The sequence below is a fragment of the Parasteatoda tepidariorum genome, chromosome 2 (genome assembly GCF_043381705.1).
Source record: "Parasteatoda tepidariorum isolate YZ-2023 chromosome 2, CAS_Ptep_4.0, whole genome shotgun sequence".
Taxonomy (NCBI): Eukaryota; Metazoa; Arthropoda; class Arachnida; order Araneae; family Theridiidae; genus Parasteatoda; species Parasteatoda tepidariorum.
Genome location: NC_092205.1, coordinates 5,844,525 through 5,860,263, shown reverse-complemented (window position 1 = coordinate 5,860,263; position 15,739 = coordinate 5,844,525).

Genomic DNA, 15,739 nt, shown 5'->3' with positions numbered 1-15,739 from the left:
AAATGAAAAGTAGCAGATATTTCTATTTTATATGACATTTTAGGAAAATTATTATTACCAAAAAACATGGTGTTTATTAACTAGTTTTATTATAAGGATATCTCAGACAATTCCTTTACACCGATAAACTACAGTTTTGTATAAAAAGATTTCTAAAATTCTTCAAAATATGAAAATAAGTTTTTTTGTGATTTGAGAAAGTTTTTCGAAATAAATTTTGTCCCGGGACCCGTGAAACCTTAGTTCAGCCTTGGATGTAGTTGTCTTCTTCCTCCGCTGCACTGCAGCTTCTATGGGCTCAGCATAGACACACATCAAGAGGAGGGGTCAAGGCAGTGTAGTTACTCGGTCTTACCCCAAGAATCGAAGGTATTGAAAGGAACAGTGCTGCTATTAAACTATATCTTTATTGTTTGTTAGGATATAAATCTTTAGTAAACGTATAATAAGCTGGACTAAAAATAATTTTTATAACTGTAATGACAGATATGCTTTTATGGTCTAAAAACATTTCTGAATTCTGACAGCATTAAACGGAATACCAAGTTGCTAATATATAAAAGTTTAATCAGGACTGTTCTCACGTATGAATCTGAAACGTGGACTTAGTCGAAGGCTGATGAGAGAACTCTCACAATTTTTGAGAGGAAGATTCTCCGATCCATTTTTGGGGGCTTTTGTGATTATGGAGTTTGGAGAAGGAGAACTAACTCAGAACTTTGCAGGTTTTTTCAAAGAAATGGATATTCTGAAGTATCATAAGATCCAACGTATGAAATGAGCCGGGTACACTTTAAGAATGATGATCGAACGACGAAAATAAATTCTTTCTGGAGAAGCCAATAGAAGTCAGAAGAAGAGGCAGACCCAGATTGAGGAAAGAGGGATTGCCTCCAAAGTGACTTTGTCTTAATAAAGCCAGTGACTAGATGGCAGAAGGAAGGACTGGTCTCATCTTCTTAAGAAAGCCAGGGCCCATCCAGGACTGTTGAGCTATTGATGATGATGATGTAATGGCAGATAAATATGGATAACTTAAAAACAAGACAGTTAACATAGTAAAACAAACCGACCATAGTAAAACGTAGTATAACAAACGAATCTACACAGGCATCCTGAATTCATCAACAACAACACGCCAATAGGGTAGGTCTTTCTTCTTGCCTAGCAAAGTATAATTCAGAGTTTGTCCGCTAGAAAACAGAACTAATTCGACACAATTGAGCGGTCTCACCACCCCACTACCTGGTCTTACCCGACTTTACCCTACACCTTATTGTAATCTTAAAAGTTTAGTGAGTATGCCTTCTAATTGATCAGTACAGAAATTTCAAGTTACGACTCAAAAACATACTTTTTTTCCGAATGAACATATTTTTTTCCTTCTTTTTTATGAATTCAGATTTCAATTTTAAAATATAGAAGGGAACCGCAATTAGCAGAGTGCAGTTCCAATAGTTAAATCAGGAGAGCGGTCAAAAGTTTAAACAGCTTAAGGTTAACTTTATTTTTTTGCGTATTTTGATAAATAAAAAAAAATAGAGCACGTTTGAAGAGCTATGGGGAAGTAATATTTGAAGTTATAGTTTTGTAAACAAAAATCTGATTTTTCGGGAAAAGATTTTATTTTAGCCTTATTCCACTACTCAACATAGACTTTAAATTTCAGGTATCTTGGTAGATAAAAGTACTGGAGAACGGTATTTGAGTGTTATTGGAGTGTTGTTGTTGTTCATTTACGTCGCACTAGAGCTGCACAATGGGCTATTGGCGACTGTCTGGGAAACATCCCTGAGGATGATCCGAAGACATGCCATCACAATTTTGATCCTTTGCAGAGGGGATGGCTCCCCTTCTTTGGTAGCCCGACGACCTGCACGCGAAGTCGAGCACTTTACAGTAGAACAGTTTAACGAGGACCAATACCGCACACCCTCGGTCCCTACGCAGGCTGATCCAAGTGGTCACCCACCCGCACACTAACCGTAGCCAGTGATGGTTATTGGAGTGGAAGAAGGGTCTAAGTGCATTCGGCAACAAGCAATTGACGATAGTATACCTAAGCCTCTCCTTTATAAACATATTAAAACACCAAAAGTGCAAACGGTTAGGCGCGAATGATTGAAATGAGTGCAACTGATTTACTACCCTACTATATCAGAAATTTTAACCCTATTTATAATATTAGAAATTAACGAAGAAGGAATAAAGTCAAAGCTCAATTTTACTTCGTATTTTCAATGCATAAACTTTAAAGCTTCTTCTAATTTAAGAATGATCGATGGTGTGGCATTTTAATTGTGAAATAATTGTGCAAAAATGATTTAATTTTTAACATTATAAATTTAAAAATTAATACATTATTAATATATTATTATCCTATACATTAATTTTTAATATATAATTTAATAATAATAATTTTAAAAATTATTATTATTAAATTATAAGACAAAAAATTATTAAAAATTAGAATTATATTATTAAAATTTTATATTAATATTTTTTCTTCTCAACTATGACCTCTTCATGACCTATAAAAATATTCAAATGTATGTCAACGAAATTTTTATATTAATTTTAACGTGTTGTTTATTGACAGTATTAGAGTAAAATTCAGTTACATTTAATTTTAGAAAATACCAAACTTGAATGCTCTAAGTTTAGTAGTGTAAGTAAAAGCGCTAAACTTAAATGTTTTGAATTATAGTAATGCGCTTTTCGAACATCAGGAAGATTAAGATGATCGCTTTAGAAGCGAAATCATAAAATATCTGTTTGTAAAACTACTCAGGTTGTTGAGAAAGTTAAAAAGATTACAAATTCATAATCTGCTTAGGAAAATGTTCTTTGGCGTGAAAGTTGACCGTATTTTTTCCCCCAGACAACCTTCGCGATCCACACCTCATTGCGCACCATCAAAAATTTTAAATCCTTTAATTGAGTTTGCAATTGAGATTAATTCAATCAAGGCTTTGTGAACTAAAAATAATGCGCAAGAAATTAACTTACTGTCGTAAACGTAAATGATGGTAAATGTGAACTCTAAGCTCAGAGAGAATAGTTGTATGATTATTGATTTAATTGCATTGATCTTAATTTTTAATCGAAAGAAATTGGTCAACTTTCAAACCTGTTTTTTAATTCGCTTTTGAGTTGTTTAATAATTCGTTTTTAAATTCTCATAGAAAAAGTCAGTTCATCAAAGGTCAAATCTCAAAAGGTGGACGAATAACACAGACCTAAACTTTAAACTCTAGAATACAATTCAGTTTAAATCAATAATTTTTATAAAGATACAAATCATTAATAAATTTCATTAAGTTTCAGAGCCCACAGTTGACTTATCATAAAGACTCGGTTCACAATAGTACACCGAAATCAAGCATCACCGGCTGCGGTTGGTAAGCGGGAGGAAGAACACTTTGATCTACTTGAGCAGAGACCGAGGTTACGCGGTATCGGTCTTCGTTAAACCGTTCCACAGTAAAGTGAAAAATTATTATAAGAAATTAGAGTAAATTTATAATTCTTTCCAGAGAGAGTAATTAACATAAATTTTAAATACTCTGAAGAAATATTTTTTCTAACCAAAAGAGCCAAATTTGGTGATTTTTAATATTAACTAAGCCAAAAAATAAACACTATTTTTTTAAAAATTAAAAAAAAATAGTGTCTTGATGCTTACAAATAAAAATAAGAGTACTAACTTTCAATGGGACGATTACTTGATAATATTCTTAACATATATCAGCAATAAATAATTTATATTTCATTATATGAAATATTTTTAAAAGAAGCAATTTAGTGAATTTTCTTAAAAAAAGCAATATACGAAACCACGCTATCATTTTAAGAGGAAATATATTAATATAAGTACTTTAAACTTATTAATCCATTACTATAATAATTCTTTAAGTATTTCCCTGTGATTTTATGAAAAGATCGTGAAATATAGGACATAGGAAAACATGTTGGTTGGTTGGTTCTAAGGCCACTTGCCACAAGGGCAAGCCTGTTTGGTGAAACCGAGCAAATTTAAGGCAGAGTGTGCGATTCTGGTTTTTCAGTGGCGCTATCTATAGCCAAGAATTCGACTTCTGCCACATCATACGCCACACCTGTTTATAAGGCGAACCCATTCATACATCCATTCATTCATTCATAGATCGTAATTTTTGACCTGAATCAGAGAACGATCGATCTCCAATCCAGTACCCCCAGAGGTTTAGATTTGTTATAGGAACATGGAGGACTTTGCGACTCGACAGAATTTTAACGTGCATCAGTCACCAACTACACGGGGAGTCTTCGACCGGCGGGGTTCGAACCCACGAACTCTCGGATATGGGCCCAGTGCCCTACCGACCAGGCCATCCCGGCCTGGAAGACACATGAAACCAATATAGGAAAGCAAGTGAAATATAGGTTTGTACAAATCACGCAACCCTGGAAGTTATTCCCATAAATTTATTGTTAAAGATTATCCCATTAAAAAACTTATTATAGTGTTAATATTATTTAAATAGAAGAGTATGTTGCATAAGTAGTGAATGTTTAGTGTAGTGCATATAACATAAATATCAATAGAGTTCAGAATAAGCTGCTGTGAACAATATTGTCACCTACTTTTTTTACCCAAAAGTAAATGAAGATTAAGTTTTCATTTAATTTTATCACTTTGAACTTTTTTTCACAAGGAGGAATTTTTTGAAGTAGTATTTCTTAAAAATTAAGATTTTTCAGGAAAATATATCTTATTTTAGTCTGATTGAATTATACAACTTAGATGATCATTTCGCAGATTTCAGTAGTAGATGGAGGTACAAAATAAAAATCTTTGAATACTTTTGGATTATTAGAAAGACAAAGGGAATTAGGCGGCGAATAGTCGACAAATGAAACCTGTCTTTTGGCTGCAAATTAAAACATCAAAACTGCAAACGCTGTGACGCGAATAGTTTAAAAGAGTGGAGGAATTTATATATTTCTCCAATTGTTCTAACCTAATAGCAATTATACTGCTGGTAGTAGCCTGAAAACGATTGGAACTTGTCATGACATTAGTTTAGTTTTGAGCACTCTATTTAGTAGGATAGTGCTCGGAATTTTAGTTAACGATAAATCTACTGAGGCGATAAGTTCTGCTTGTATCGGTCAAGAATTTGAATTTGAAATTAGGTACAAAATTCCAAATGGCACTTGAATTCTCTCACTTAGTCAGACAATTGTAGCAATTTTGATTTATTACTTTTTGACGTTCATGTGACAATAAGTTCTGATGAAGCAGCAGTTAGGAATCGTATTAAACTAACATTGCCTTAAACACCGAGCTCAAAACAACACCGAGTACTCTAGCTAATTGGAAAATGGTCAGAACTTCGGTTGCAAGATTTTACTTTCACATATACAAAAGCAATTCAGTAAAAATGTAATAACAAAATTTCGCACTATTATCGACTGATATTTAAAACATTTTCTTTTTTATAATTTTCTCTCAAATCGTTTTGCGTGATATCCCTAAATATTGATAAAAATGGTGGTTTAATTAACTATAAACCTAGAAACTAAAAGTTGAACAACAATGGAAAATTACATTAGACGTTCATAAATGCTTTTATGAAAAAGGCATGAATGGCGGAATAAATATCAACCGCCTTATTTTCGAACAAGTGAAAATCAGTGGGCCACATCGAAGTGATGCCACTGGGCGTGACTAAATTGTGTCAAAAACCTCACGCAGAGCTATCACAGTTCGTTCTTCCGGAATGGCAGCACTACCCTTGAATTTCAATTCAAGGTGAGATTCGAATATTCAAAAAAAAGTGTGTTGACCTCATTATTTTCTTTTTCAAATTATGCGAAGAAAGTTATGTGAAAAAAATGAGAGCATTATTTGAAAAAATTAAGTCTATTATGCCTTTAACTGGAACTCAATAGTTCAATTTCGGACTCATCGATTGTAATAAATTAATCAGAAGCTATAAATTCAGCAATAATCAATCTATACTTTTTGTTATATTCACAATTTTATCTATACATATAATAAAATAAAAGAATTGTGCCTGTATGCACTCAACATGAAGCTTAATGAGTACAAATGTAAACAAATTACGAAACCCGAATTTTTTAAAATTATCTTTTTAATCCAGAGACATTTAAATGATGAAATTTTCTTATCAGTTTAGAGGAAACCATTGTTTTAAAATAAACTATAAACGATTCAGTTTAGTCAACCATTTTAAAGATATCAATGATGATGTTTGCTAGCTTATAGCTCTAATTAAAAACTTTGTTTATTGCGCGTTTTGTAATACTTAATTATTTTTTATTCGTAATGTCAGGTTATCTGAATGTTCAAAGTGATCGTGGTAGCATAGGTGGACTACATTAACAAATTACTATTTCTAAGGTTATCTGAAATCACGTGTTTATTTTGTTTTTTATAGTTATACGTTAAAAACGTGTTACCATAAAACTAAATGATTTAAAAACGACGGTAATTGAAATTTAAAAAACATTTTGAAATAAAAATCAAAATTGGGAAATAGTAATAATTCGTTGAAAATAATTGTAAAACAACGCTAATATTATAACTGATGCCAATGATAATTAATTTTGGGGATAGTTATTAATTAAAGCAAAATAATGAGTAATGCAATAATGGTAAAATTAATGGAGAAATGTTACTAATTCGTTTAAAAGAGAGTAAAAAATCAGAAAACTATTATTGAAGTCGATGGGGCTTCATTAATTTTGGTAGTAGGTACTAATTAAATTTTAAAAAAAGTATCAAGTTTCTGCTACCGCGTTCCAGCAGTTTTGACGCTTTTTAATTTTTTTTTTAATTTCATTTTATTATAAGCATTGCACAGCCGACTCATTTTCGAGTTTAGCACCATCAATGTTCAACACTGTAACTTTTTAATTTAGATCCCAACTCAGAAGACAAGAGAACTCCCGAATCAAGCATTCGGACAAACTAACCTTCACTGAGAACTTTTATGATGGAACCAAACCGTATTTCAGCTACCCCTTCTTCCCCCATGGAGAGGAAAATCACGAAAGCCATAACTCGGCTGTCCCGAACTGAAGGCTAGAGGATCCTAACTCATGATTCGTCAACCACTGAGATTGTTTTACGTCAGCATTGTGGTCGGTTCGGAAAAGTAGATTTCGGATCGACCAGCCATCGCTGGGATACAAACCTGCGTCTTCTCCCTACACTCTACCCCATGATTCACCCCGGCCCACGTTTTTCAAATTGTAAATTGAGGGATAAAAGTTAGAAAGTATATAAATTATCGAAAAATTCCAAAGACAAATCACATTTTCCCCAAATTACAGAATCAATAAAACTCATAAAACCCCCCCCCCCCAAAAAAAAAACAGCGCGAAATTCGGCAGATTTGTTTAATCGGGATTGGGCAGTAACTTTTTCGAACTAATAGTATTATAAATTTCAAACCATTTATCCAGATACAATCGCTGAACAACCATAAATAAAATGTTTCTGGCGTGTCAGACATTCTTCAAAGCAGCATTCATATCTAAGATATTTTCTATCTTATTTAATGCTCCAATGGCTCCAAACCTTTTAAAAAAGCTTTCAAGAGTTTAAGATAGGTGCTTATCTTCTTCTTTTTAAGATTTATACTTTCACCGCAATTGAAGTTTTTGTATGGATAATCATCTTTTTTTTTCTCGATATACATTGTACGTTTGCATTATTTATGGATTATTATTTAAGGCTCAACTGAAATATTACCGTGAATGATTGAAATCATTAGAAGGTCGACTTTCACCGGTGAATGTCAACAATCACATAATCGCTTTGGTGAATGTCCGAAATATTTGTCATATCCGATTTGATGCTAATTTATTCGATGATATTATTATATTCATTCAATATTTTAATATCTGCTGAAGACAGATTAGGAGAAACATTAGTGCTCAGTTGTAGTTCATTTACGTCGCACTAGAGCTGCACAATGGGCTATTGGCGACGGTCTGGGAAACATCGCTGAGGATGATCCGAAGACCTGCCATCATAATTTTGATCCTCAGCAAAGGGGATGGCACCCCCACTTCGATAGCCCAACGACCTACACGTGAAGTCGAGCACTTTACGGTAGAACAGTTTAACGAGGACCTATACCGCACTCCCTCTGTCACTAAGCAGAATGAGCCAAGTGATCACCCACCCGCACACTGATAGCAGCCAGTGATGCTGTCAACATTCACCGGCGGAAGTCAACAATCACTCATTTCGGTCCTTCACAGTAACATATCCTTAAAATAGGAATATTAATAATTCAAATTTCTGAACATTTTTAGCAAAAATATTGATATTCGTTTTTGATTTGTTAACTAATGCTGCGCAGTTTTTAAGAATGAAACATTATTCTTTTATAATGTCCATGGATTTAGGTGTTAGAGAGCTGATTTCGATCCTGGTGGTTGACAAAACAACCGGTAACAATAAATTTGAGCTATTTTAAAAACGTGTGTCTATGCTTTATAATTTTCACTAATTTATCTGACTTTATTCATGCTCCTTACATAACTTTTTAATTTGTTTTAAAATTTTCATAATTATTTACAATTAATAAGTTGTCTCAATATTATAAAAAAAATTGATTTAATATAATATACATATTTNGGAAACATCCCTGAGGATGATCAGAAGACATGCCATCATAATTTTGATCCTCTGCAGAAGTGTTGGCACCCCCACTTCGATAGCCCAACGACCTGCACGTGAAGTCGAGCACTTTACGGTAGAACAGTTTAACGAGGACCTATACCGCACTCCCTCTGTCACTAAGCAGAATGAGCCAAGTGATCACCCACCCGCACACTGACCCCATCCAGTGATGCTTGACTTCGGTGATCTGCTGGGAACCGTGTCTTAAGGATCAGTCCCCTGCGGCACATCACTGTTCGGAGTACCGGTTAAATGCATACTGGGCAGTGGCACTTGACCTTAAAAAACATTGATGTAGGGGATACCGGGCAAATGTATGTCGGGCAGTAGCGCTGAACACCTTAAAGAAACATTGCTGTAGTGGGCAATGGCACTTAACTAGACCTAGTATATATTTCGGACCAACGCGACTATGTGATTGTCAACATTCACCGGTGGAAATCAACAACCACCCATTTCTGTCCTTCGCAGTAACATATCCTTAAAATAGGAATATTAATAATTCAGATTTCTGAACATTTTTGGCAAAAATATTGATATTCTTTTTTGATTTGTTAACTAATGTTGCGCAGTTTTCAAGAGTGAAACGTTATTCTTTTATAATGCCCATAGATTTAGGTGCTGGAGAGCTGAGTTCGATCCTGGTGGTTGACGAAACAACCGGTTAGTATACGCATTGTGTAAAACAAATGTGATTGCAGGTCTTCGGATCATCCTCAGGGATGTTTCCCAGACCATCGCCAATGGCCCATTGTGCTGCTCCAGTGCGACGTAAGCCAACCACAACATCGACGAATTTTTATTTCAGACATACGTAGCTTAAAATGCGTGAGTTTAAAAAAATCGACATGGGCACGTTTGAAAACCGTGGACATGGCTCAAACTGCGTGTTTAAGAAAATGGGTATAGTTTGAAATCGCGTTTGAAAATATTTTTGAAACGAAGAGGAAAAAAAACGTACTACTCTAAATAAATTTTGATGTAATGATCTGATCTCTAGGACTCCATCTAAATGATTCGAGGGGGGGGGACCTCAAATAGGCTAATTAATTGGTGCAAACGATATTTTATGTTACTCAAAACTCAGACTCAAAAACGTACTTTCTCTAAATGAACATACATTTTTTTTCTGCGGATTTGGATTTCTGCTTTTAAAATAAAGGGGGTCACCCAGGGCCACCTCGGAAAAAGGAGGAGTTACAGTTGAACTGTAACTCCTCCTTCTTTCGAGGCGGCCCTGGGTCACCACCGTCTGGAAATAGGGTCCCAATAAGGTCCAGGACAGCAGTCCAAGGTTTGGAGCCTTTAATGTTAATGCTACGTTTTGCGTATATCAAAAAACATGCCGAGAATTTTTTAGTCGAATTGAAAAATCTAGCTAACAATTATACAATTTGTTTATCCAAAGATAATTACGTGCAAAACACAACTTTTAGTAAATTTTTATTATTTTATTAAATAATAGTTCGAAAAATTTTGAATTGTATGGTTTACATAATTTTAAAGGATGAAATTTTAAGAGGCAAAATGAGGAATTTGAGCGAAATCAGTCGAATAATTCCTGCGAAATCGAATTTTAAAAATATGACTTTTTAAGAATTCGATAAAATATATAGCGTCTTGGAATAAGAGGAATTAGAACCAGTACATCTTAGTACACAAAATTTGTTATAAGGCTTATGCAGTCGTCTACAATTTCTCCTAAACTCAATTGCGTAAAAATAAAGGTAGCCTGAAAGTTCATAGTAGTTGTAAGATAATTATTACTTGAAACAAACACTTCATTTAAAGTGTAGTCCTGAAAACTTTCATTTAGAATGATCATCTTCAGTTAGAATAGATACCCCCGCAGGTTATCCAATTAATTGAAAGAGAGGAGGAAAGTGTAGTATCATCTGTAATTGGCCACTTCCTCGTTTCCTTCAATGTCATCTCTTCGAAGGAGAGAAAGAAAAACAACCTCAAGAGAATTAAACAGCATAAATTTACAAAAAATAATTAAACGCGTTTGCAAATTTTTACCACTCTTTTTTATTATTAAATATTTGGATGTTTAATGATTACTTGCTGAGCATAAATGTAGCACTAATGGTGGAATTCGAATTTTTGCCGTAAAGTCAATGAACCCTACTGTTAAATCTCATGAAAAAACACAAGATTTAAGAATATTTTTTTGTTTTTAATAGTTTTCGTCCATGGAAAAATTTTAACAAATTGGCTGTTTTTTTTTATATTAAAAATGGTTATTTATGAAATCCAATTTGACGGCTATTTTTATAGAACATTTTATTAAATCTCTCTATATATGAAAAAAAAAGTTTCTAAAGGAGTTATAATAAAGTCTAGAAGTTATTAAATTACATATTATAGGAAAACTAAGCAAGACAAATGCAATCTTAAATGGATGGCGGTTGGCTACCAGAGGTTGACAAACGATACTGAAAGAGGTGCAAACCCAACTGGTTTATGAAAAGATTATTTTTTTTATATAAAGTTAAATATTTCGCATTACCTTTTTTTTAATTATATTATGAACGATAAAATAAAATATATATCATATTATTACCGATATTTTCATTAGTTATTTATTATTATGTTATCTTTTAAATAATTTGTGCCAACTGCAAAATCAATTTTTAAGAGGAAATATTAAATAAAAAAAATTGTAGTTTGTGAAATACATGCAAAAATCCTTAGTGGCTGTGGATCGGGGGTAGAAGAAGTGATTTATGTGTTATACTAAGAACTTTTGTATAAGAAGAAGTGTGAAGTGAGAAGCGTAAGTAGTTCTGGGGTTCAGCGAGCGAAAACGAGCTGGAGGTGAAGTTGCTAGTGTTTTAAATATTCATTAATTGTAAAATTTATTTTTTGATTTTTTTTTTTTACCCGCAAGATTCTTTTCATTCAAGTTCATAGCCTTGCAATTTAAGGCTTTCCTTATAATGTCCTTCGTATAAGTTTTATTTTTCTTCATTCTGTCAATTCTAAGGCCCATATCTTCATGGTTCTGAAAATAATAATGAAAAATTATTTTTAATGGTGGCCTTAATTACTGAGAATTTATAAAATATAAAGAATATTTGAAAACGATATTTATGGTTATAGTTAAAAGTTATTGAGTCAAAAATTCCCCGGCACTATAAGTTCTCCATTATTGTTGTTGTTGTTTCTGATGTCACTTGCCACACGGGCAAGTCTGCTCGGTGAAACCGAGCAATTTACAAGTAAACACCCATGATTACGGAGACAAGGTAAAGCACTCTTTCCTTTACGGATTTATGGAAGAGTTATGGTAGTTCAAACAAAAATAGTTATAATATGGATTATTTTTATTACTTTTTTTACGATTTTTGAGACTTCAATACAAGTTGAAATTTAAATTCTTTTTTTCTCAGTGTAGGGAGGAAAATCCAAAAAACCTCTCGGAATTGATCTTGATGACGCTGAAGACTACACAACGGAATGATTGTAGGTACAACATACAACCATTCGGGGGAAGAGGAAAAAAAACAGACCACCCTGAATGGATTTTATATCCGTCGTTGAACAGCCGACCCAATTTCAGGTTTACGACTACTAATGTTCAACTCCGTAGCCTTGTCTTTTTGAACCCAATCCAAAAGACAAGGAAACTCCTGGATCAGTACCCCCAAGAGGTATTGATTTGTTATGGGGGACATGGAGGACATTTTCGACTCGACAGATTTAACGTGCTTCAGTCACCATTTACTACACTTCGGAAGGCGGGGGATCGAACCCACGAATTATTGGACATGGATCCAGTGCCCTACTAACCAGACTATCCCGGCCCACCCTCAATGGATTATAGAATTTTAAAAATGCGACTTTTCAAAATATAATTTATCTGGAATTGTCGGGCTGATTTCTCTCAAATTTGCCAAGTAAAATTATATTCTTTAAAATTTATACTTTGCAATTCAAATTTTTTTCGAATATTATTAAATAAATATAATTATAATAAATATTAACTAAAAGTTGTTTTTTGTATGGATATATCTTTGGATAAACGAATTTTACAATAAGTGCACAAATTTTTCAATTCGCTTAAAACATTTTCGAGTTAGGGCGAAATACGTAAGAAGTAAAATTAACATTAATATGCCTAAACTCTTTCTCTTCATTCTAAACTCGTTCTCTCCATTCTCTTGGCCAAACTATTGGGATCATATTTACCACATTGCGGCTACCCCCTATATTTGTGGGTTCAGAAATCCGAATCAGTGAAAAGAAAAAGAGAGGTAAGTTTACAACACGTTTTTGTTTCTGATTTTGAAACTTAAAATATCGCCTGCAGTAATTAATTTGCATATTAGAGATCATCCCATCAACGCATTAAGATTGAGTCCCAGAAAGGGAAGATCCGATCATTAAGTCAAAAGTAATTAAGGAAGGTCCATTTTTCTTTCGTACTCAAATTCTACAACCTAAGCACATTAAATTACCACGATCAGTGCATCCTAAAATTTAAAAACAAAAAATGCTGCAGAATAGCCAATAACTATAGTAATTAAGTTTTTTCCCAATAATTTAAGAGTTTAAAGCAAGGAGAAGAATTCATTATATTTAATCTCTCTTTTTTCTTCACATTTCTTTGATTAAATATGATCATTTTAGTATTTTATACTGTTGCCTGGATTAGGACTTCGATTTGATGAGGCATCGAATCAATATATTTTAATTTGAACAATGCTCATTTTATATTTATACTCAAATTCGATAAAAGGGAAAATCCTCTGTCATTATTTTACTTTTATTTTCCAAAGCAGAAATTAGCTCAACAAGCCTTATTCAGTGTATAACTGACACAACGGCAACTTTTGTCTGAATTTTTTGCAACGTACGAGACTGTTACAAAATTCTAGTATTAGAAACAGTCGTGAACTTACAATCAAACGGAAAGAAAAAAAACCTTATTCATAAAATCGAAACCCTTGTCATGAAATACTAAACGAATTAGTAAAAATAAGGGACGGAGAAAAGTCTTAAATTGGAAATCAATGAACTAAAAACCCAGAGGAAGAAGACCCAGAACAGACATTGTTAAATAATGTAACAAAAGATCTAACCATAATGAAAATTGCATACTGAAAATTCAAGAAAAGAATGATTAGAATAACATTCATCAGGAAGCCAAGGCCCACTGTGGGTTGTATAGCGGCATGAAAGAAGGTAAATATTCTAGTCCTGAATAAATTTTCTAAAATTACATTTATTTTCTGAACATGCACAATGCACTAAAAAACTGAACACCCTGAATAACTTTTGTTCTAATAATCGGATTTTTCCATACTAAGACTCAATGGTTCTAGGGGGGAACTCAAATAAGATAATAAATTAACGCAGACGATATTTTAAGTAACCAAATCAGACATTCTCTGAATAAACAGACCTATTTTTTACCAAATATGGATTCTTAACTTCCTCAATATTAGGGGGAGGGATTCTGGAAAATTTGATCCCAATTGTTAGGTCAGGAGAACGGTCGAGAGTTTGAATCCTTTTAAACAATTTTACTTTTCGCATATTTCACCATAACTCTAGAACTTTTTAAACGAATCGTAATATTTTCGGTCACAATTTCAAAATTCTTTCATCCAAAGATTCCACTCAAAAAAAATTTTTTTTATAATTATTAATTATTTTATTTAATAATAGTCAGAAAAATTTTGAATTGTGAGGTATTTAAATTTTGAGATCATTTTAAAAACTGTTCACTTTAAATAGAAATATGCGAAATTTGAATGAAATCGGTCTAAGAGTTTCTGAATTATAAAATTTTAAAAAAGTAGCTGTTTTAAAGAATTGCAAGAACATCTCAACCAGTCGATTGCATCAGTTTTTTTCAATAATCGACTATAGCTCATGATTTATTTATTTTTTAAAAATAAAAAAATCAAACTAATTTTCATAGTCTTTGGTGAAAGAAGAAAATGAATGTTAAAAAATTCTAAATTGTAATAGCTTCATTACTTCCTTTAAGTTTGAACATGGATAAACAAAACTTTTGTAATCTTAAGAGTATTGATATTGGCATAAAGCTCTGGCCCACTAACCTTACTGTTTTTAGAAGGCCAAAATCACAAAACAATATGGAAAATAAGCTGAAGAGTTGCGTTTTTTTTAAATTCTTTTATTTACTTTGGCTCTTTTTTTTCCAGGTTGTGTATCCAGATGTCGCAAAAAAAAACTATTATTCTACAAATTTTTTTGTTCTTGAAATACTTTCTTAGACAGACGGATTTTCGAAGTGCATTATGGGTACAAAGACATCGCGTGCATAGTAGTCGGATGGTAACCTGATTTGCAAATTTTATTGTGACTTCTTATTGTGTTTTTAACATAAAACCTCTTGAAAAAGAAAATGATGAGTCTTTAAAATGTGCCAAAATTTATGGATTGCGTGGTAGGGTGGCCTGAATCTCAGTTTTAATTTATACATTTCCAGCAAAAGTGTGAGAATTAAACTATTTTAAATATCTAAGCTGTTCCGTTTGTTGTCGAGTTATTTGATTAATCCAAATTAAAATAATAGCTTTGTGTATACTTTTTTTTTAAAAAAAACTAAAAAGCTCCACTCGCCTACTCCCGTGATTCCTCCTCTCTCTCCGTTGCTACCCCCCCCCCGCGTCTTAAAAAATCTATATTTCCCGAAAAAACAAATAACGTTCTGTAAGTAAAAATTTAAATATTACAATTTCGTGTCAGAACATTTTGTTAATATGTGTTAATCGTCACTAAATGAATTGTTACCTTGATTTGAAAAATAATTATCTGTACCTTGGCCAAAGGTCTGTACCCTAACAGAAAAATAACTTGGGCCCTCGTTGGACCAACATTCACGAATCTTAGCTCAATAAGCATTCAAAGGGCCGTTATTTTTCGATGTCGGCCCTATATAGAATTGTCCGATTCACCCCATATTTTACACTCACTTTACAACCAATATCGGCCCTATAGAGAATTGTCACTATAAGGATTTATATCTTGCAAAAACTAAACACTCTCAATTTTGTT